Genomic DNA, 24,403 nt, shown 5'->3' with positions numbered 1-24,403 from the left:
ATTTCAATGCAATCGACCAAACAAAGCGCCGTGCGTCAAGAGCAATTTGTGCCCTTGACTGATACCTGATAGCTTCGCCTGAGACAGAGAAAGTCGTCGAAGTCTACACAATACCATACAACAAGTCATCGCCACTGTTTGCATTACACTATAGTCACTCACAACAATTTCAGCACAAATTCGTTCATGGCCGAGGCGCTAGGTTCAACGAAGTAACACACTACGATGTTGCTAGCAAAGCAGTGATATTCACAAGACCGTCTGAAAGCTAGCACCAGTACTCACGAGTGAAAATCTGTAGCCATGTGTCTTTAATATTTCAACAAGATGTTTCACCCACGTCTGCCATAGTTTTGATTTCAGATCACATTCTGTTTTCACATGGACGTCTTGGACTATATCCGTAACTTAGGGTAAATCCAATTTTGTGGGACTGAAAAAAAATCAGACGCAAGATTTAGTTAACATGCAAAGATCGTGCCAACCGTCCAGGTTTTCCGCCAGCGAGGCGCCAAGCGTTCACCAATTTCCGCAAAGTGAATTATCAATATTCACCGGTTTTGTGACAGGTGCCCTCATGTATATAATCACTGCGAAACGGTCAGGTGAAACGTTCCCCACGAAGCACAGTCCCTCCACCCACGTGGTGCCCGAAGGCACAAGGTTTTCGTCGGTGGAGAGGCAATTACTCGGTAACGGGCGCCACAGTGTCTCCTTTTGAACAATTGAAAAAGGCGCAGTCGCTTTAGCCTAAACAACGACAGCTTACAAAAATTTAACAAAATTAACTTACAGTCTTGTAAACCAATGTTTTTTTCTAGTGGGCATAGAGCACGGAACAACCCACCATGTCCTGTATCCGCAGTAGCATTAAATTTACTTGATACAGCTGGAAATATCGGATAATCGCATGAGGTAAATACATAGTGCTTAAGTTGTTGAAAAATATTTGTGGCAAGGAAAAAGTCAAAATTTACAGTTGTATTTTTTTACAAAACTACTTTGTGAATTTGTGGAGCAAAAAAGAGAGTAAGTACGCATAGATTTCTATCGCCCTTTTCATTTTGCATTAACGAGAGTACAACAATAGTTTTTTTACTTACTTATTCATTCATTTATTGACTTATTTAGTCTCTTGTGTGTTTTGTTTGTATAAACAGATGCCACGTTTTCTAGTATACATTTAAAGAATGGTTTAAAACTTTCTGTTTTTGCGCGCATTGACTGTGTTAGGTGTTTGAAAGATTGCCCAGTAGTCAATCGTCTTCCATTAAATAACGCATGTTCCGAGTCAGGTCCGCACTGCTCTGCCAAGATGGCGCAGTGCAGTCTCCCTCTCCAAAAGCAGAGTACCTATCCGAAGAAACACCGCTTGGCTGGATAAGATGCAAAACGGTACATCGCATATACCTGCGCCTTTACTCGCAGATAGAAAACACATACGAGGCGCATACTACCTTCAGCTCTGGTCATGGTTTTTTAGACGCTGTTACCGCGTGGTACGAGCAATGCGCTGCACTGAAAACTTACATGAGTTTAAAGAGAGGTAGCAGAAACTTTTTATAATATTTCATTATTTTTATTCTTGGAAACAAGTTTTATTTGTTCTTCTCCACTTCAATTAGGAAATACTTTGAATAACAACGCATTAGCTATGCGAACACGGCCTGTACAATATGATATGAAGTACTGTTAATCCGGCAGAAAATTAAGTCGTCAATATAAATCTTAGAAAATACACTCTTGTAGACTGAGTTGGCAAGTTGAACACTGTATATTTTGACATGATTTAGGACGCAAAATCCGTCCACAGAACAAAACTTACTGACAACGCATGAAAAGTTACAGACAATGGAGCTTTAATGAGGTCTATTTTAAGGGAAAAATAACGACCTTTGACCCCAATTAATAGGAGAACACCCATTGATAACAGAGTCGGCAGCTTTCAACTTTAAAGAAAAAGGTACCGATTACATTGTTAACGTTATTAATGTACCCAGCCTTGCATTTAGCACACAATGCTGCATCCTGAAGGCAATGTTTTCTTTTTATCTTGACTTAGATAATATTATTTGTTTAGGTTGAGGCACTTTTTCCGTCTGTAAAATTATTCTAAAATAACAGTAATTTTACCTGTCGCATCGGCTGGTAATTAACAAGAAAAACAACTGGCAATAATCGGGATTGTAATCGGAAACATCGAAAGTGTAAGTCTGAAACATTTGCGCAAACTTTCCTTCGGGAAACTTTTCCTAATCATTCTCTTTCGAAATCAGGAGTAAAAATCAAGGATCACTTTCCAAAATTACTCAATTTGCACTGATACTTGAACTTCAAAATGGCCGCTATGTCGGTGTTAATGGATAAAATTTAATTTCCGATTTTCACAAAAATTAGCCCGGTGAAAACTTTATTTACTCGACAAACTTCTAAATGAGCCCCACAGGTGGTAGGCCAAAAATGTATCGCTTGCAAAAAGTTTGAGAGTCAGAATATCTAATCAGATATCTTATATATTATCTATTATTCGCATATGCGGCTAAGTTTATTTTTCGCATCGAATTTCAGGTATATGATTATATGATTATTCAAGTTTCACTTCGCTGTCTTGCCCTCTCTATTGCTTAAAAAACTGGGCACTATTTTTCATACAAATCATGCTTTGGGAGGTAGCAATGAGAAGTAGAGGTAGCGAACACTTAATTCCGTCCCTCGCCAAGCTCTTCGAAATCAGTGTTTGATACTGAGCACACGCACTGCGTTCACATTTTCCATTGGAACACCTCTGCTTCAAAGGTAAACGCCTAGGACGCCCTCTACGTGCAGGTACATGCAGTGATCCACTGCGCTCGTATAGCTGTCGGTATCGGTGTTTCTGGCGGGGATACAGGCACAGAATGGCATCGAGTTAACTCACTGAGGCATGTCAGACAGTGGGACACTGCGCTTTGATGAATCGGCGTAGTAAGTTACACAGCCAGGCCGATGACGTAGTTGACTCGGCCAGCATTGTTACTTAGCGCACCGCCCATTAGTGGTACAGTAGGGTTAAAATGCATACCAAGTACCTCTATTGTAATGACAGTTGTGCCATTGAGGTCCGATAATTATATCTTCCCTGCGCCGTTCGCCGTTCCCTGCAGTCAGTATAAGAACGCCGCTCGATGGACAAGCATGGTACACACCGGAGGCGCCCATTGAGTTGCTAGCGCATGTACGGAACAAGCTCCATCGTACCAATCATAACAGCCGACAACCCTGTGATTATTTCCTCGGTGATTTGGACATTGTAAGAGGTTTTGAAGTTTGATAAATACGCATCGCCTCGCATCAAGCATTGGGATGGCGACACGGACATAGTTTGATGGTGACATGGACAGCCGATTTCTTTGACGTCTACATATTTTATCGTGGCGACGTGCGGACTGACCAGTCAAACTGAATTGCGTGTACGCCATTCAAAGAGACCAGGAATAAGCGGCGCGGAGTATTTCATGTGATCTTTACGGAGTATAATCGCAAAATCGTCTTTTTATGTTTTTTTGTCCACATTTATATAGATCATTGTGGAAAGCTGCGCTCAGGTGATGTTCCCGAAAAGCGACATCGTTAATCTACCGCCATATGTCACCATCGACGCGCCAACGTCCGTATTAGGTCGATTTGACTGAAAAAAGCTCACATTCCCAAGCCGCGCGATAAGAATGGAGGAACTCTTCAAATGCGGCGACAACATGCCGAAGGGAAACGAACCGCCAGACCCGTTCCGGTGTCGACTCAGCTTGCGACCCAGGCCAGGCGAAGCTGGGAGCCTCAAGCGAGTGTTTCGTCCACTGTTGCAGTGGCTGGACCCTGTCTTCCAATTTGTAACGATAACCGACAACAAACCTCGCTTGAATAAGCATCTGAAAACACCAAACACGGCCAAAGAGAAGCTCAATTGCTCACCTGGTAACGTTAACACACCGGCAGTCAGCATAATGCTATTTTTACTCGAAGAACACCACGGCGTACAAACGGCCGCTTCCGCCCTAGAAAACCTGCAAAAGCCGCCTTTTCGCTTTCATCACAAAATTGAACTGAGCTCGAGGAACTGCCGCGGTCAAATAAAAACTGCTGCCCGGCAGGATTTCTACATCGCCAGTCCAGAGTATCCTCTGATATCCGTGTGTCCCGTCCACTACGGCAAAGAGCACCTCCGCTTCAACATTTTTGTCAGAAATTTCGACGCCATGGTTGAGTTCTACCGATGCATTCTCGGTACACAGGCAACTTCGACAAAACCCGGTTTTTGTCTTTTCAACGTTTATTCACAACCTGGACTGGACATCCAAGTTGCCCTGAAATATTCCGCCATGTTGACACCTCGTCCGGTAAAGGCCGGGTTTCTCCATTTCATGGTGAAAAACGCGAAGGACTTGCAGCCGTTTTTGTGCAGTGAAGTCACGAAAGTCGACGGCGGCAACGAACTGATCACCCTTGACCCCGACGGAAACATCGTCATCCTGGAAGAGAGCGAACCCGCTCACGGCGAAGTTGAGACCGAAGTCGACGACATGGATTTGGATGACGTCTGCAGCATGTTCTCTGTCGACTTTGCCGAGGACACGAAGAGCGAGCTCAGCTTCTCGGGCAGTCTCGACAGCGGCGCCTGCAGCCTGGACGCAGACACGCTCGACGGCGTGAACACCAGCTCCAGTTCCGTAGACTCGGCCGTGTACGATTCTTCCGCCGAGGAAATGCAACTTGACGAGTTGTTCAAACTCGGTAGGCGCAATCACACGCACTCATTCCTAGGACTGGAAGACGCGTCTGAAATCATAGCAGTCCCGGCGACTATAGTGTGATAGAACCACCATCCCTTTCAAGTCCCTCCACTTTAAGAACTGTGCTTTCAACCACAGACTGATCACAGCGACTGGGCGGTGCAGACACCTTTCAATCCGACAAACCGTTATCGGTGATTTTATTCCACAGGTTGTACCATGTTGCATATATTTTGAAGGATTCTCCGTCCTTGTAGAGTTAAAATGTAGGATAGAGTGTATAGCTGACGATAACAAATATCGGACAAAGCCCAATTTGATGCCGTATTCAACATGAATAATGGCACGAATCTTCCCATATCACGACATATCAACATTCTGGTAACCTATTTATGCGAGCTTGAAAAAAGTCTTAATTTATCCAAAGAATTTACTTTTGTTACTCACTTTATAAACACTAAACAAAGTGAAATTGACGTCCTGTTCTGGTTGTACATTTGCCTTAATTATTTAAAACTTTTAAAGTCACGGAGACCAGTTCTTTTTAATGTTACGCAGTATGAATAGATGACAAGGAAGCTCACAGATTCAGTCACGTCCATTTAATTTCAAATGAAATGTCATACTTTTGTAAAATCTTTAAAATACAGCTTTCCCTAAAATATTTTACAAAGCCTATATTCGGCGACTCCGTCCTTAGGCCAAAAAAAAATTAAAAAGTTTGTTTCTCATCCTAGATATATTGCAAAAATGATGTGGTGACACGGTTATTTTCTTCTCAATTTTTGTATTCTTCAACCAACAAGAACGCGCAAAAAACATTAAAACAGCATAGGAATGCACGCAGAGATAAATGCACAGCAGTGTTGCTTTAGTATTTTTGTACAGCAACAGTTCTGTGGTTTGACTTTTAGTGCAGCAATGCACAGTTTTGACAGCTTAATATAACAGTGACACATGTGTACAGGTCTAAATGGAATGTTAGTGTCAGTTATTTTGTTTACAGTTCTGTTTTATACAGCACTGTGTTATGCACTATCGTATTTTTGTAGCTTATTTATTTTATTTCCTCATGAGCAGAAAAAAGGTTGGCGCGGCGGGTCTGAATTGACTCGCACGAGGATGAGAAACAAACTTTTTATTTTTCTTGGCCTTACTGTTAATTTATGTTTTGTCGCAGAGTGAGACTTTAAGAATGGTGTGAACTTTAATGTATGATAATTGGTAACTGTGGCGACTTATTGGACAGATTAATTAAACGTTATAAGTTTATTTCTGTTCACTTCTGTCGTCAATAGTCGCACTGATGTTTTATCGTCTATCGTAAATTATGCAAATACTACAGTAAACTGTTCATTCTTATTCTCAATATCCCGCCCAGTGTCGGAATTTATCGACTAATTGTTGGACGTTTAGATGGCCTTTATGTCTTTTGCTAGGCCAGAAACGGGTAATTGTACCAAATTACGACGGATTTGAAATGCTCTAGGTCTGGTCTTTTCATATCCTTTGGTATAATCCTGATTAGGGACGCCCTTTGTTTTGAAGATCGGCAATGTCTGCTAAACGAATGGCAGGGCGGTCACATGATTTTTTGATTTCATGGAAGTTCGTCGCTTCGTCGACAGGGTACTGCAATTGTTTCAGACAAATTCAAAACTCAACTACACCTTCGTTTTGATATGGCAAGAGATGAGAAGCAAGCGTTCCCTTGCACGGTGAGTTTTGCATTGCTTTTGCAATGACCGTCAACTTACTTACATGATGCCATTGCCTAGTTCGTTTACGGAGTATGCGAAGATCCATGTGCCATTGTCACGGGCTTAAAGTGTTTCCTTTCATCTGTGAAATCATCCGTAAGTTTGATTCATTATGTCTAAATTCCGATGCAACTTAGCGTTAATTCGTCTCATCCATGCTTGGTATTTTAATTCTTACATCACATTTTCACATTATTCAGAAATCTTTATCAAAACTCACAAAGAATGCCTAAGACTTGGAAAAGCAACACCAAAGGGATGCAACAAATTTCGCCACATTTTGGTCATGTCCGTGAAGTGTCGCGGCCGAAACGCTCACAACAAAACGTTCAGTTTGCAGTAATGGTAGGGTACAGCTTTAATTGTACCGATTGTAGTGTCACATTGCTCATTGTTGGCCACGTCTTGAGTCGGTGAGCAATGAAAACAAAGTCAGCTAGCACCCTCTAGCCTAAGGCAACGTGCCTTTGAAAGCGCTGGTCCTTCAAACATGACACCCTTTACACGACACTAAATTAAGCGCGCCAGTTTTTCCAAAGGTGTCGGAATATATGTGCTCTCTTTGTTCTGGCTCTGTTTACCCCGAGGTTTAGATGTTGACAGAAAAAACTCGGGGTGTTGAAGCTCTTAGGAGGCGCGACGCACCATGGCTATATCAAAGTACGCTCAAGAGACAGGGAAGGCTATAACAGTAGTCCCCACTCTTTCGAATTTCTGTAAGTCAGGTTTGTACGTGACGGCAATTGTTAGCAACTTCCGTCCAGACAGTCGTCATTATCCGTGAAAAGAATTCTTATCGACGGGTCTGGTCTAAGCGCCAGTTAATTGCAATCTTTAACTTAAACGATTAACTTCAAGGTTATGGTGTGGGGAGATGTGTCCACCAAATCCCAGACAATGAACATCAGAAACATGTTGACGAAATGCAATGAAACTGTTAAAATAAAGAAAGTCATAACCAGATCCAAATAGCTGATGAACAGATCCAGCATTGTTGATACATATATAATAAGTTTTGTTTATTTTTTGGCTTGTTTGGTATGGCTTGTTTTTGTGTATTTTTTTGTTTGTATATTTTTGTTAGGGGGATAACGCAATGTTCTTTAAACAAACGAGAACACAAGATGACAAATGATTCTACTACTGAAGTTTTGTCGAAAATGCCGTCCAAAGCAGTAACAAATACTTCACCTCTTCACTTCTTCATATACTTAATTTTTCCACCCCTATTTTCCTGTAGTCAGATCCACACTTGCCATTGAAAGCGATTGAGCTGGGCAAAACCATAGTCATGCAAGGGGTAATTATTGATTGTGCTCTTGTTGTTTACGTACATAGTAACTGTATTTGCTATAATTATAGGGCCAGTAATGCTAACTTTTGATAAATTTTTCGCCATTTTTTGTTTTCAATGTCAACCATAACGAATTGATCTACTCCCCACAGTATATTGATATACACATTGTTCAGCTTGTCAACTCAGACCTTACATGTGTAAACTGCATTGTTATTGTTGACAAGTGACTTCTGGTCCGGACTAGAATTCAAATGTAAACAATAACAATACATTTTACACATGTAGACGTTAAGTTGACAAGCTACATAGTGGGTGTTTCAACATTTTTTGGGGTAGAATATGAAGGTACAGTTGATATACAAATGAAAAATAATGAAAAAATCATCAAAAGTTAGTATTACACGCCAGACTAGCTCAAAATTAAAAACGCTCGCCACCTCTGTTATCTTACAAGAAAGTACAAAGAAAAACATTTTATCACGGTCCATCCTTGTGTTGTAAAGCAAAACTATCGATAAGTGCATTTTATATTAACTTTTGAATAACATGTCCGTCCGATACACGTCTTCAGAATGAGTATGAGAATCACAAATCAATTTTCATATTTCATGTTTTCTCTTGCAAATATAGAGAAAGTATATCTTTAATAACGATTTTGATCATGTGTATTTGTTTATTGTCATTGGCCGGCAACTGGTAACGTGTAATGGATCGTAAATAAAGTGTGAAGTGTCTCGAAAAGTCTAATGTAATTTGTTAATTTTATCTGTGTTCGACGAGTTATGGTTCCAAGCGTGTGTGTCACGTGAAACGTAGTTAAGGGGCCGTGGATGAACGTGCGCATGCTAAACGAAATTAAGTGCGATTGTCCTCAACCCCCTCCCCCTCCCCTACGCGAAAGTTTGGAAGTGCGAAAATGCAATCAAGCCTCATTCTGTATAAACTGCATCCAACAATCGGTGATTACGTCGCTATGAAATCACGCATACGCTACCGACCGCCCCCCCCCCCGCATACCCCTTCTAAATCAATCTCTGTTCAGAGCGTACTCAATGATGCAAACAATAGAATGAAATGAAACAGTGTATCCAAAATGATTTTACGTTATTTTACTCGTGCACTGATTCACATGTATGTCAAAAGAATGCTGGTGTAGCGCCGGTGCTGTACTGGCTAGGAAAACTTGTGGTGCGATTTTTGCGCACGGTAATCGAAATACAGCCAAACCCCCTCCCCCTATGCGCAGAAGTTGCGTTTACCGTGCGCGTGTTTTAATTATCCACGGCCCATAAGCCGCGCGTGTGATCCCGGGGGGGTAACTCCCATAGATGGCTATACGGGGAGGGTCCGCGCATAAGGGGTCGTTTTTTTTGCACTGTTTGGTATCAGAAAGGGTATACTTTTCACGAGGTGTTGGTATGAGAAAGGGTCCGGTTTTAAACACAAACTGACATTTGTTAAAAAATCATGCTGTCAAACACTGGAAACCCATGTATCTACATCCCAGATCTACCATCAATATTTCCAATCTGTCGGTTTGACTGTTGGTACCCCTGGTACGCAAGGCGAGTGAGTCGTATCTGTATACGTATACGTATGGTATTGTATGTTGGCAGGGTAGCGTGAGTTGCTATGCGGGTCAAAGTCAACCCCACGCTACCCCGCCAAGAGATAGCTGCGTTTCGACAACTAGGTATCAGAAAGGGTAGGTTTTTTGCTCAAGACTGGTATCACAACAGTTTGGGTTTCCATGTTCGTGCGGAGCCTCCCCGTACTATTAGCCATGGAGTTACCCCCCCCCGGCGTGTGATAAACGAAACGAGGCGTATCTACAAATAGCAAAAACCTAAAAGCTGCAGCAAATACCTGTTTACACTATGCAGTCCACTTCGGAGGTAACCATTTACCATGTTTTCTCAGGTTAATTATGCGGATTTGAACCTTCCACGTCATCCGGATCGCATAGGTTGGTAATAGGTGGGCAGAGTATAGTCTTCCTGTAATATAGCCAAAGACAGTCGAGGGTAAAGACTTCTCTATTGTCTTTGATGGAGAGTCCCTGCTGTAACAAATAAATACCTGTGATTATTATAAATAAATCCTTTGTATTTAAATGTGACTATCGCAGTCTCTATAAGTTCTACACCACTATCGAATGGAATTTGTGGAAATTTGTAAAGTTAAGATATAAGATTTGTCTTCGCTACAATGCATTAATCCAACTTCAGAAACTAGACAATAATAAGCCATGACATAGTTTTTTACAGGAGGCGATACGACTTTTACTTTCCCAGTTTTTAAGAACAAATTTGTTATCAAACCTGGACGACGCATAATCCGAAGTTGTCATTTGTGTACACATATATTTGACAATGATACGACCTCAAATAGAATAGATAAAAATCATCGTATTCGCCGGACTCTTTCGCGGTCCATCTATCAAATAACATATCTGCTCGTAAAACATTTCAAGTGAAGCAGTGTAAAGATAGATGTTCGGTGCATACTTTAAGCGTGCGTTTTGAAGTCTGCAAATCAATTGTCAGTACTTGTCAGGGTGGCATGTTAGGATAGATACGATATTTCCTGCAAAGAATTCGGTCAATCAAGTTTAACAATAAAGTTTAAAGGACTTTGTTGGGGGATACGAGGGACACTCTCGCTGGCCGTAAAGATCTCGGTGATCGAGTTTCGATGGTATCTGTCCCCATGTGAAAAATAAGGGGCTTTCACGTTTCGTGATGGATCCTTCCGAGTATATCGTAGATTCTTCTCTTTAAATGCGAAACGTTGTAAACAGGATTCATCTATCGTACATTTTAGCTCTTCCACCGTCATCGACAAAGTCGATGCCTCGTCCATTGCCTCGTTTCAAGTGCCTCCATCAGACATAGGCACCCGACAGTAGTATCTTCAAAACTTTTATTTTTCCCCAGAACATGCATTGCCTCATTCACCAAACTAGTACATCGCCACCCGAACTATTAAATTCCGTCTGGGATTATTACTGCGTACGTGTCCACATTACTGTGAAGTGATATTTAGTCTTATTGCCGCGATAAGTGGGTAATAGGATACGAGACATACTTAGTACTGTGACCGGATAAAGTGTGTTGGCAGTACGGTCGAACAATGTCTTTTGTCCGCTGAACAATGTGTAAATCGAAAGCCTCTCTACGTTGACATATCGCTTTCGGAATGTACTTCAGACGCTGACACGTTGCGTAAACTCCTCGAGAGGGATTTAAATCGCTTAACCTACTAAGTAACGGCCAAAAACACAGGTGATAAAATTTGAATAACGGACTCTGGTAATTGAGATGGCAAGAAACGAAAAAAAAAATAGTTCCACTGTACACTCGTCTGGCGAGACTCCATTCAAACGGGCGGCCTACATATGTAAGTGTGGGCGCTTCGATCGTTGAGCGAAACACGTAGTGTCAACATCCTTCTGCCAGCCTAACCTGTTCGGAAAGCTATTTCTGTCATGTTTAGTTTGTATTTCACCGGCTTGCATTGGGTGGAGAACACGTTTTACGTTCGAAAGAATTTCACTGTCCGAGCATTTCTTGCAGCTTTAGCCGTAAATGTTAAAAGAAACGTCATCAAAGAAAGTGTACGTGTTTATACCAATAGGGATATTGTACTGCATAAGCTCGAATAAAGTCGAATTGTACATGACTTCAGTTTGTCTGTTCCACTGTTTGTTTTTTACTCGCAAACCCTTGTTATGGGTTGATTAATCCTGAAAACACGTGACAAGTTCAATTCAGTTTCAATGTCTTTGGACAATAGTTACTTTAGTGGTTTTTTTTCTCTGCTGTGAGAACTTTAACTGATAAAGCGAAAGCAATCTAAGGACAAGCAGTGAAACGGACACTCATCGACAAAAAAAACTCAATTGCTTTCAGAAATAAACATTACTCCTCAAACCTCTCGAATGAGATTTTTTTCCTATTACTCAAACTTTTCTCAAATGGCACTTTAAACGAATTTTCTTTCATTATCAGAAATGATAATCATGAGTGACATCGTGCAAAAATTAAGTTGAAGAAAAGAAATTACCTAAAATTTACCGATATTCGAAAGTCAAGGTGGTCACTACATCCAGTAATAACTCGGTGAGGAAAATTAAATTTTCGATTTGAACGAAGAAGAAGTTGGTGAAAAACTTCACATCAACCACGGGCTTTGAAAACAAGTCCAAGCAAGCAGCAAACCAACGAAGCATTGTAAAAAATGAATATACTAAAGCCAAAAAAAATAATAGGTTTGTTTCTGGTCATTGACATGTGGCAAAAATGATGCGGTGACGCGAATTTTTTTTTTCAATTTTTTTTTTTATTTTTGGTGGAATTTGGTACATTTTCCCCTTTTTTCCATAGGGGCAAATGAAAAACAGGAAAAAAAAGAGTTGACGCGCACACTTTGAAGTGATGCGCGCGCTGACCAGAAACAAATCAATTTTTTTTTTGCCTAAGTTCGTCCCAAATACACGGTTGAAATACTAGCCCGATGTCGACCCCACGGTCAGTTTCTTTGTTCAGATTCATGTTCACTTCGGATTTAAAACTAAGTGAGTGTCGGCAAGGCACGACATGTATTCAACCAATTTAAGTACGTGCTCCACGTCAAACAATCCGTTTTTTACACCTTTAGTTCTTTCCACACGGCCTGCATTTCGATCGAGGAGTCGGATAAGATGCGAACGATGAAGAAGGGCGGGCTATCGATGAATCCACAGTGCCTAGAATCGGGCTACTTCAATGACGAACTTGTCGATAGAACATTTATAAATGTATTTTACACTTCTTGTAGCCTATTTCTACAGATCACTGTTTTTTTAAAGACTGAAGTTATACAGCTCACATAATTCCATTCTATTTACAATGAATCTTTAGTACATGGTTGTATAAACCTCATTAGGAATCATTTTTTTAAATTAAAAAAATCAGCGAAATTTTTGTCTGTACAGTAAGAGGAGAAGATAGCATGCGTCCCTGTGACCCATTTATCCATTCAGCTGGATTCTCTACAGACAAATTTGTTGAAATATCATCGCGGATATGTTACCAGGTTGAACGCACTTTTAAATAGCTTGTGATGTTACAATAACAATAAAAGCCAGTTCATTATCTCAATCTCTGACAAATTTATTGTTCACTTTTGTCTCTTGTCACGACCATGAAGTCAGCTTTCCCATTCGTTGTACTTGGCGTGCTAAGTGATCCATGTGTCAGCTAGAAGAAACAATCAACACAACAAATAACATTATTCATCCAACATATGGTGGGTGCGACAGTCTCTCTCGAGATCTTTGTTCGCACTGAATTCTCGAGCTAGGTGAGTTAATTAAACTGACTCGCTTGTCTGCGAAAATTCTTTCCCTTTCACCCTTCCACTCTTTCTCTTTCAAATTCTTTAGATCGACTCATACAACCGAGCCATGATACCTCCGTCCCCCGCTTATTTCAGATTGAAAACTGACGCGGTTACTAAAGCATCATTCACGGGGAGGCCCGCCCTTGAAAGAAAGCGTCACCCCATTCAGCAGCGCCGTTGCCTAGCAGCGGTCATCCATCACGGTTCTATGGCAACAAGGAGGCGTGTCGGGCACACCTATAAGTCAAACAAACGCACGGATGATGAATCCAAATTGAAGTGAGATTTTCTTTCAGCGTGACAGAGACTGCGTGTGAACACTCTCCTAAAACCATCCGAACCAATACAATAGAACCTCGAGCAATTCCATTTAATGAATTTTATCCCTGTTTTAATTTGATTTACACCGCCATGGAGCACTTTTTACGAGGTCAGGTTAGGCTGTGATAGGGTCTTACTGAGCGACTTGCGATCTGCAGCTGGCCACTACTCAGAAAGAAAGAAAGGGACGAATTTTATTAATCGTGGATTCCAAACAGACTTAAAAATTCAACACTGATAAAGACTTCAAAATACGGTCGGTGCTCAAGATGTTTATCCAAATGTGTATTAATTTAGTTATATATCTATGTATGTATTTATTTATATATTACTTGCTTATTAACTTACTCACATTCTTATTCATCACTAACGTGCCTTCCTACTAACTGGATTGCTGACTGACTGGCTTATCTATTCCCTCACTCTCTACTCCTGACCCACTGACCCACTGACCCACTGACTTATTGACCTACTTACTTACTTAATTAATTACTCACTCACTTACCAACTTACTTACGTATTTACTAAATTACACACATACTCGAGTTCAACAAAGAAATCATCGATGGTCTTTAAAACACATCATCCTGAAAATGTTCAATGATTTGAGTAAAAAGAGTCAATATGAGACAAATAAAGGAAATTTGGTAACATTAATGTAAAACAAAAACAGCATCATGGCCTGTTTCTTGCAGGATACCGAGTCATATGTCCTCGAAAACTGACGTATCGCTGTCTCAAGATATAGTTGCCTTTGACTAAAGAAAATTTTACATTGTTGTCTGTTACTAGCATGAGGTTCACGCAAACAACAAGAAAGAAAAGAAATCCTAAAATTGCGCTGCAAGAGTACAGAAATATTGTAAATTAGAGGGCGCACTTAGCCCGAGGCAAACATAGATGGTATAAACCTTTGGAAGCAATGTATCCACAGGAAGTCAGAGTAAATTTATGTCGAGACATGAGAGTGAAAACAGTTTCAAAGCTCGTTCAAGAGTTGATTCATAGTCAAACTAGATAGAATTAGCTGAGTAACCATCACAGCAAAGTGAATGTTGCTAACGAAAACGCTGGCCAAGATGTAAGTGTCTTGGAAAACGTTTCTGATTTTCAAAACTTCATTAGCTCTAACTATCAATTATTTTCCAAGGCCTTTGTCCTCTCTATAAAATATAGTTTCTTGTTATAATGTTAATCTATATCAAAATGCTCAGCCAATAGAGTATTTCATGTTCGATGTCAATGTTATCCAATGTTGAAAATTATTTAATATTTGTCCGGACAAGAAAGTCGTTTTCCAGCGATAGCATTGCATATTGTACACACTATACACAATGTTGTGGGTGCTAGATTAATACGTTTGTATTTTACCATACTTCAGGGAGACAAATAAAATTGTACCGCGATATTTGTTTGAGAGAAACAAATATTGAAACTAGCTACAACTATACAGTTCGTTTATTTCAAGTAAATTCATTTTTCACGATTCACTCAGGTTATTATCTAGTTTACTCAATCTGAATATGTTTACTTCTTACCTAGTATTTCTTGACTTTTTGAAAATGGTTTAGTTCCTCTAATTACCACTATTTTGAAGTAAGTCTTATGTAATAACACGGAACTTCGGTGATTGTAAACACCAAAAGTCACAATTTAAGCATTTAATTTACACAGAACTCGCAGCTCTTTATTCGCCGTTGTGTTATTGATTCGGACTGGCAGTTCAGCTCATGCTGCGATATTTCCATCCACCGTAGAATAGCAGAAAGGGCGTATTCGGTACTGGGTTGAAATTCTGCTGAATATAGAGCACCGCAACCAGGACGGCAGCTTTTCGGAACAAATGCGTTCACAACTAAGAATCTTGAGTTGATTATTCGACAGTTTCCTGTCAGTGTGTTCAGCTTAAAGGCAGAATCAGTTATTCCGACCGTCAAGTTTAATATGCCTTTCTGTACTACCGCCAGTGTTGACTCGTCTTGAAGCCCGCGAACACGGTAAAGTGTTCGCCATATTATTTTGGTGACACTCGAAAATTCGATTTTCCCCAACAGAATTAAAACAAGCACGGTTACTCCACCCCACCGTAACCGTGAAACAAGTATGGCAGACAATTTGGATTGTAAGCGTCTGTAAATATGGGGTAATTTGTATCTCGCGTACCAAACTTTGCACAGCCATCCCCGATATGTATTCCTGATCTTGAAAGAGAGTGGTTTACAGTGTCCCCGACCTTGTAGAAGTTATTACAGATAGGCCTTAACACATTAACGAAACTCCCTTATACTGATCGCAGTGCACCGGCCAAAGAACACTGTAAGTACCAGTCGACCGGGATTAACTTGTTCCGTAGCCATCCACCATTTCAACTTTTGTCGGCCCAGGGTTATATCATTTTATGTGTAATTGCTCACCGAAATCAATTGTGCCTTCATCAATGACGAACACAGATTAAACCCGGTCTCTTGTACAACGTCTGATCAATGTATTGTTGGGCAGATAACATTACATATTATTCCATTGCAGTGAAAGCATGCTTTCTCCTGAAAACACGGTTACTTGGCAACACGCACACATCGACAGGATGCGGAAAAATATCGACTCCACGACCCTCAGGCAGGGCGCTCAAGGAGTTTATGATACAATGGAAATATACGACGCCCTTTATCGTGCACAGCATAAGAAACCGATATTCCTCCAGTTGAATTCAAAGTATCTGTGCTTTTCCCAGTATGGCTCCGCAGAACATGTCGGAGCCGTAGTTTTTTATATTTTGTATATACTGTGATCCAAAGAAAACAGCAAAGTGATAAATCCATACGTTATACATGTTACAAAATACAAAACAAAATTGGGGGCGATTGAATAAAATTTGGTCGGTTCGATTTTCAGAAAGACAGGTGTTTTTTTTTTTGGCTCCATTGAACACTAGGCGTCGGGTTCTTGAATGCGAAGCAAGGGTTTGCAAGGTACGTCGCGAAGGAAACACATCAAAAGCGGCTCCATTGTGCCTGTTGTATCAAAGGGTCTATTACTTATTAAGTAGCTCAATTCTGATTCTACATCCAACTTTCTGACCACAGCAGTCGTCGTGAAACTTCACATCTCGTTACAGTTCATGAGTTTGCGGTGTGGTATATCTATTTTGACACCCCAAACCCACAAAGTAACACGTCTCTCATAGCAACACATAATTTGTCTTTGATAACAAATTGCAATTTATTGGATGGTGTTTACAATGGTCGTAAAACATCGGCTGTGATTTGAGGAAGATGAATTGATCATTAAAACACGTCCAGTGGTTCTAATTTGTCTAGATTTAATGTTGAACCAGAACATCGATTTAGTCTCAGGCTCTGCCATTCGAGTCCCACACTTGTAATTGCTTCGGACAAGCCATTATACAATACGCGTTCATACGGCAAGTGTAAAGAATGCCACGAATCCAATCATTTGACACCTGTTCAATTTTCCTAACCAACGTTGGGCAAAATCAGTGGTCCAAATCCGGGACATAGTTGCTCCGATGAGTTGGACAGTTGGCAAGTTTCGACAAACCAGTAATTACAAGCAGATTACGCTACTCATAGAATATTGTCAAAACAACCCATATGGACAGCACAAACATTTATTTAACGTTGTTAGTTTTATTTGGAACCACCAAGCATTGAATCAATTTTGTCACCGCTGCCTTAGCAGTGCTCCGGAATGAATCACGATGTTCCAGTGGGTTTTTGCAGATAAAAGCTTTGCATTGAGTTAGGATAGGGGTACCAAGCAAACTGAATATCACAGTCGCTCTCAGTTTCAACGTAAAATTTACTGAAAAGTCAAACCTGCTGAAGCTATTTTCAGCGTGTGTGTCTCTCAGTCTGTGTTGGTGTACGTGTCCTGTTTTGTTCATAGTGACCAGATCCGCTCAATTCGGTATGTTGATGGCAACAAACCAAAACTCATAAAACAGCTGAGTGATCACTGGGTAAAAAACAAATCTCTGTTGTTTAATACAGAAATAAAAGAACCACGCCCGCAAATTTTCCTGTAAGATGGCTGGGAAAGTTATATAGGAAAGAGAGTGAAATCTGCTCAATCCCACTTTTCAAAAGTCATTTTTTTCGATCGACCTTTCCCTTCGCTGCACAACTTTCAAAACCTACATAGCCGAAACACCGTGGTCTGTGACAGAACCTGTTTCAAATTATTCCAAAGCTTCTAAGGCCCTATTACTTTCCTTTGTTAATCATTTCAAGAATGTTTTCTTTAGAACCATTGCTGATTGGATCGCCGGGGTAGTTTTTCCCAATCAATGATACTGTTGTATGACGAGTGTTTGCCCCAAGGCCGATTTCTAATTAAGCTCTTTCAAGCGTAGGATGAAATTTAGTTTTCCATTTCTTGTAGTTGTACCGACACCTTATTTCTATCATACAGAACTACGGCGACCACTTCGAACGCAGAAGAAGACATGTACATACTAATGATCGTAGTTTAAACTCACCCAATGTCGTTTTCTTGCCCTCTAACTTCTCTTCCAACTTTTCTTCATCGAAACAATGGCGGGTATTAGCCTTCGGGAGGAAAGACAGAGAACGTAAAAACCGCGTTCCGTGAGTCGGCAATTCTGCAACATCAATAGCGAACAGTAAATTACTCTACTTTTACGACTTTGTGCCGTCAACAATTTGACCCGAATCGCCCTGGTCACGTAACAAGACATAACAGGTGTGTCTGTCTATCTGACTCATTGTCTTGTTTAAGAAAAACATTTGCAAGATTTTTTCAATGCAATGGCTAAATTCTGAATGCTTGGCGCTCTTTCAGGCTCCTTTCTGTTGATTTTCCTTCTCCCATTTATCAGTCCATATCACTCAGGATGTCTGTGTGTCTATCTGCCTCTCCGTCTGCCTGTCTGTCTGTCTGTCTGTCTGTCTGTCTGTCTGTCTGTCTCTGTTTATCTAAGTGTATGTAATTTTCTGTTCCTATGTCTAAATTTCTTTCCATGATCCAGGCTGAATGATTTTCAACCCGTCTGTTCGTCAGTGCGCTCACCTATCGTCTGCCACGTCTGTCTAAATACTCCTGTGCCATTTCAAATGCCATTCTTGGTATCATTCACTCTTTCTGTCTGTTCTCTGCGTTATTTTGAATAATCTCCATTTTCTCGACAATGTTTGAAACTAGTATTTATATTAAACATTCTCTTTGCCATCTAATCAGACGATCTAGCGAAAACCCTGTACTATTATACTCACAAACTACAACAGCTTTTCCTACGATACAGCGTGCTTTCAGAGAAAGTTTAAGAGGCGAATAATTTCATGATCATAACCCATTTTACGTGTGAGAATATAAAAGCGAAGGGTGTGTTATTGATTTCCACGCTGGGATATTTCGAATTAAGGCGTTGAGTTCTTTCAGATGGCGATGAAAGTCGTTAAACAGGTGTACGAGATTCCATTCACGACTAGATAGGACGCGATGACCTTTATTTAACCCTGTGGTATCTTTCATGTGCTCCCGATGCATGCGCCCACAATGAAAGGCGTTCGAAACCACGACGCTTCACAGACCAATTGGGAGCGTTCATAAATTTTACATTTGTAAATTTGAGTTTTATCCCTCAAAAGAGGGATAAAACTGCAGCAAGTGTAAATGAATACAGTAAAAAATTGGCCGACCAGCGGGAGATACAATACTTGTAAAAGGCAGAGGATAAAAACTGCAACAAGTTAAAACAAATACAGTAAAATACTGACCGACCAGCGGGGAAATGAAACATCATGCATGTTTTATTTCCCGCTGGTCGGCCAATTTTTTACTGTATTGTACACTCGTTCACCAAGATACAAACAGAAAGAAAGTTTGCTTTGCGTGTTGATAATGCGTCGATGGAACGAGAAAGATCTCTGTCACTTTGATATAAACAGTCGATGCAGTCATGAATTGTGAAGATTAACCCGTTGAATATGTGACATCAAAAGTGTTCAGAAAAGAGAGGGGAGAAGTGTGTCCAGACTTCCGAATAACAAATCAGCTGAAAATATATCATTTCTGTATCATGCGTTGTTTGGTTGTTGAGTTTTGCTGACCCCTAGGATACAACCCCTAATAGGTAAGTTGAGCCGTAAACACTCAGCCGTGTTCATGTGCTTTTGACTTCAACTTAAATACTAAAGATTAAATTTCATCGTAATAATATGTGATCAGCTATAAGTAGTCTAACAAAGGATAAATCGTTTGGTTGTTACTGTTTTTATCAAAATCCACTGCTCGCATAACTGCTTGATCTAGGCTAGAACTATATGTAGCTCCTGAACTATTTTAAAATTGCCATGGCATTGTGAAAATCGTCTTGAAAAGTTTAATTTTCAGCTCCTCTGTCGATCTTCACTGCGTGTACGCGGGAAGAAGATGGTCAAGGGCACATAATGAAAACGCGCTAACCACAAGCACGTGTCGTAATAATCGGTCATACTCGGCCTCCATCAACGAGGACTTTTAAGAATGTATGTCAGTGATCATAAACCGCGATCAAGCAGCTAGGATAACAGGTGTGGTATTGCATTTATAAAGTTAGCCATTCAGTGAACAGTGCACTGCATTCCAAAGTCTTCGACTGATCGTCCCCGCTCTGAAAGGCCCCGATAGATTAAAAGTTGCGTCAGGTTGAGATGCACGTAGCCCGGTTTACGATGCCATTTGTAAGAATCGTAAATATTACAACAGGTGGTGAATCCATTCGTCCGAATTGCGATAATTTACCACTAAATCACTCTAATCAAAACAAAATAGGATCAAAGGGATCTTAAATGTTGTTTCGCCTTTGGTTATTCTATTAATCGCGAACCTGCATTCATTCTGGCGTCTGCAGAATGCATAAATCAGACACATAAACAAGCATCCCGGTTTGGCTTTAACTCAAAAGTATTCAGTTTTATAGCCTTTTATTTAAGTTGTCCTCTTGGCGCACTCTGTGCTCTCGTCCACGTGATTTCTGTGTTAATGCTCTGCATGTCGTTTATTTCTCACTGTAGGGATTTGTCCCACCTTACCGACCCTCCCCTCCTAGAACGATCCAAAAAGGATTTCGTCTCAATTTAAATAAAAAGGCCGATGTCCATATCGCCTGCAACTGTGTAAAAGTGTACAATTATAATTACAGATGCCATAGTCTGTTGCCATGGAGGTTTGTTTGTTTATGGCAGTTCCTCTTGTATATTTAGTCGAGAATATTCATCACCTCTTAGCGAAAAAAACACCTTTGCAATTACTAGACTGGCTCCATAAAAGGGGACCTTTGACCGTATGAAGGGGACAAGGACGATGGGATTGAGGTGTAGGGAAAACCACAAAGATTAGGGTAACAATCGGTCCGATTCTATGCCGCTTATTAAAACAGTAAAATTTAGCCTCTGTTTGGCTTGTATCAGTTGATTTCAATTCCATGAATGTACAGTAATTTGGGACTCGGATAATTGGATCGTTATATTTTTCAAATTTCTCAAAAGTTTTAAGTGACCTTAGCTGAATGTTGCGACATTACAAATAACTCATAAGAACAAGTGTAGTACCTTGGAAAGAAAAGAAGATGAGCTTACATTTGCAGACTGAATCGACATTACCTCACCGTCCAATTATCCCAAATCAGTTCTAATCGTGTTAGTAGAAAATCGACGCCTCTCTAGATCATTTTTACAGTTGCACATTTGGACGTTTGGGTATAGAAACTATCCAAAGATTACTGAAATGCTTAAAACGTGAGTTACGGACGTTCCTTCATTTTACTTGATACGATAATAACGTTCTATTTTTTATTTTTTGTTGTATTTGTTGTTTTTTTGTTGTATTTGTTGTTTTTTTTTGTTGTAGTTGTTGCTGTTGTTTTTTGTTTTAGTTGTTGTTACTGTTTTTTGCATACACTGCTGCCCTCCACTTCAGCTAGAATGCGCCTCTGGGAACAGATATATCAGACTCTTAAACGTTTTATGATACGTTTTCGGTCTACCACTTGTGAGGGCTCATTTAAAAGCTCGTGGAGTAACTAAAATATTCAACGTCTTATTTTTGCGAAGATAGAAAATGTGATTTTTCACAGTAGAGTTTACACCGGGATGGTGGCCATTTTGAATCACAAATATCGATAAATTCTAGGTAGTTTGAATGTTTTGGGAATGAGAAATTTCGAATTACTTTCGATTCATTAAGAACCTGTCATATCTATAAATACGAAATGTAACACTAACACCCGTGTTTGTTTTCGTTGACGGACCCCCTGTGTTAAGATTTGAGTAGACTTGCCCCAAGTCTGTGGGCTGAATTAGGTCATAATGAAATAAATACATTCCAGCAAAGGTTTTCTTGATTTAAAGTAGCATGAGTTGAGTGAACGCATTCAGATCGGTGTAATCGTGTAATCCGTTTGATCGATTGGTGATCACTCACCTTAACCCCGGGCCGGCAACAGCAAGCACCCCGCAACGTAGCAAAGATCACAACGGAAATAAGAGTCCGGGAGTAACTGAATTAGTCGGGAATCTTTATTGAAACATATAACCGCAAAGCCGCTTGTTGACTACTCTAGTATCGAAACTACTGTACATTGGTTTCACATAAAATTTTGTGGTGACCGTTTTTGAATTGAGTAATGCGTTCACTTTTTGCCTCACATTTCATCTCACCCTAAAATTCTCGTGCGTGTCAGTGTTGGCTTTGTTCAGTTCATCAACTATAGGCAAGTAGTTTACTTGTGTTGGATTGATATTCCGCAAAGTGACAATTGCTGTCGTTTAAATATTCATCCTGAACGTTGTTCTACTTCATGGATGGTCACTATCTGCGATCTCAGACCTCTGCACGATTTTTTATACGTAATTGAAAGGCGGGGTTGTTATTTGAACAAGACTGCCATCCATATTACCCATCAACTTTTAAGCCCGAAAGAGACCCTTGTACAGAACAATTGTGCAGCTGCATCGAAAATACGGTGAACGTGAGCACCTTGGTCGGCGCAATTGTCTCGATGAGGGTCGCCAAGCGAGTGCACCGCATTACCGTTCACATCGAACAACAACATCAATTGTCAGTGGCAAGAAAGGACAGTTACTTCACCGAATACAGCTTCATGAATGGAGGTAACACTGTAACAGAATACCTCAATAGCGTTGGTGAAGGTCGGGACACTTGAAAGGTACGCAAGGATTCGCTTGGGCGGTGACCAAGATTCATCGATTGTCACTCGAAAGACGACTCTTCCATTGACACTGGGTAATGTACACGCTATATATTGTATCGAAAGAAAACCCACGAGTGACCTCTCTGTGCTTTTAAGTATATGTCCATTTTGTTCAATGTATGGAGAGAGAGAGAGAGAGAGAGAGAGAGAGAGAGAGAGAGAGAGAGAGAGAGAGAGAGAGAGAGAGAGAGCAGCCTGGTCAGTCATGGTCAATTAATCATAAAATGAATTCTTGTGACTATATCGCAGGCAGTCATCGTACACTAACCTGACTGGTGTCCTTTGTGGATGAAGCTCTCAATTCAAAGTTGCAGTATGCAATACACCAACAAAATTACACTAAGTTTAAGGCATACGTCAGGTATCATTAATCGCACACGACAGTGTCCACTCTTTCTGCCGCGCACTTCAGATGTTTTCTTTATTGCTTTTTTAACCTTTCCTGGGCAGCAGTGTCGTTGTTTTTGTTTACTGTGTCTGTGTTATTGCTGTTTTCTCTCGTTCAGTATACTACTCCCCGCTCCCTGAACCCAAGCTATGGTCTCTCTGCAATCAATATACTTCTGCGGGTACTGTATACCCTGAAGGCAGGTGTGATAATATTTATTACCACTGTGTTACGTACGGGTTCAGTGATGACAAACAGCCCAGGCGGACTTCGCTGATTTCGCCCGACCGCTGAGATCTGCACGTAGACACGATACGTCATCCCTTAATATCACCCTGTCACAACCAACAACTCAAGAATGATGAAGTAATGTACAAGCGTTTGCCTAATAGATTTGACAGCAACGAGACAAGATTGTAACGACAACCAGAGCACACTCGATCTGTTACTATGTAACAGATGGCCAACACACCGTCAGTCAATAAAGAATCAACGTACGGCATTTGTCACACGAAGTCTTGCGACTTTCTGTCGTTGAGGAGTAAACACATTTCTCAAAATAGGACTAGTTACCTCACTGATTTATCTTTTGGGTGAAATGTCATGTAGTTTTACTACTCTGCCGACATTAACCAAGTATATTAGGGATTCGCGAGCTGCAGCGAAATAATTCGCGTGTTTGTGTCACATTCTTGGGGCAACGGTCATATAAAACAGTAGACCAGAGCTGCATGTTGCATCCGAATTCCTGAAATGACTATATATATATGTATGTATGTATACCTACAATAGAATGGTATGTCCCGATCATACATATATAACATAAGTGTTGAGCTAACACTATAGGGAAAAAGTGCGTGACTAGAGCGAAAACTGACGCTTTTCTCGCATCGGTGAGAATCTGTTCTTATTCTCACCGCTTTCTGTGAGAAAATTTTAATCTCCACTGGAGATTGGTGAGAAATGCACTCCTTGGCGAGAATCAAGTGTGAGAACAAATTCTCACAGGTGAGAATAAAAATTCTCACTAAGTACAGCGAGAATTGAAATTCACTGGCGAGAATCATCAAGACTCTGAAAGGCGAGTCTTGATGATTCTCGACAGTGAATTTCAATTCTCGCTGTACTTAGTGAGAATTTCCATTCTCACTGGTGAGAATTTGTTCTCACACTTGATTCTCGCCAAGGAATGCATTTCTCACCAATCTCCAGTGGAGATTAAAATTTTCTCACCGACAGCTGTGAGAATAAGAACAG

The 24,403-nt window shown here is 40.5% G+C and overlaps 1 long non-coding RNA gene across 1 annotated transcript; it reads right to left on the bottom strand.

The window, feature by feature from the left end:
* Positions 1–290: 290 nt before the first annotated feature.
* LOC139136576 (uncharacterized) lies at positions 291–23,119 on the bottom strand. Its single transcript, XR_011553197.1, has 4 exons — positions 23,027–23,119; positions 18,025–18,094; positions 9,690–9,820; positions 291–433 (listed from the first exon to the last, which is right to left on the bottom strand). It is a non-coding gene; the product is annotated as an uncharacterized lncRNA (long non-coding RNA).
* Between the last annotated feature and the right edge of the window lie 1,284 nt (positions 23,120–24,403).

Source organism: Ptychodera flava, chromosome 1 (genome assembly GCF_041260155.1).
Source record: "Ptychodera flava strain L36383 chromosome 1, AS_Pfla_20210202, whole genome shotgun sequence".
NCBI classification, from domain to species: domain Eukaryota; kingdom Metazoa; phylum Hemichordata; class Enteropneusta; family Ptychoderidae; genus Ptychodera; species Ptychodera flava.
The sequence above is the reverse complement of the archived record's forward strand: the minus strand, read 5'-3'. Positions and strand labels throughout refer to the sequence as shown.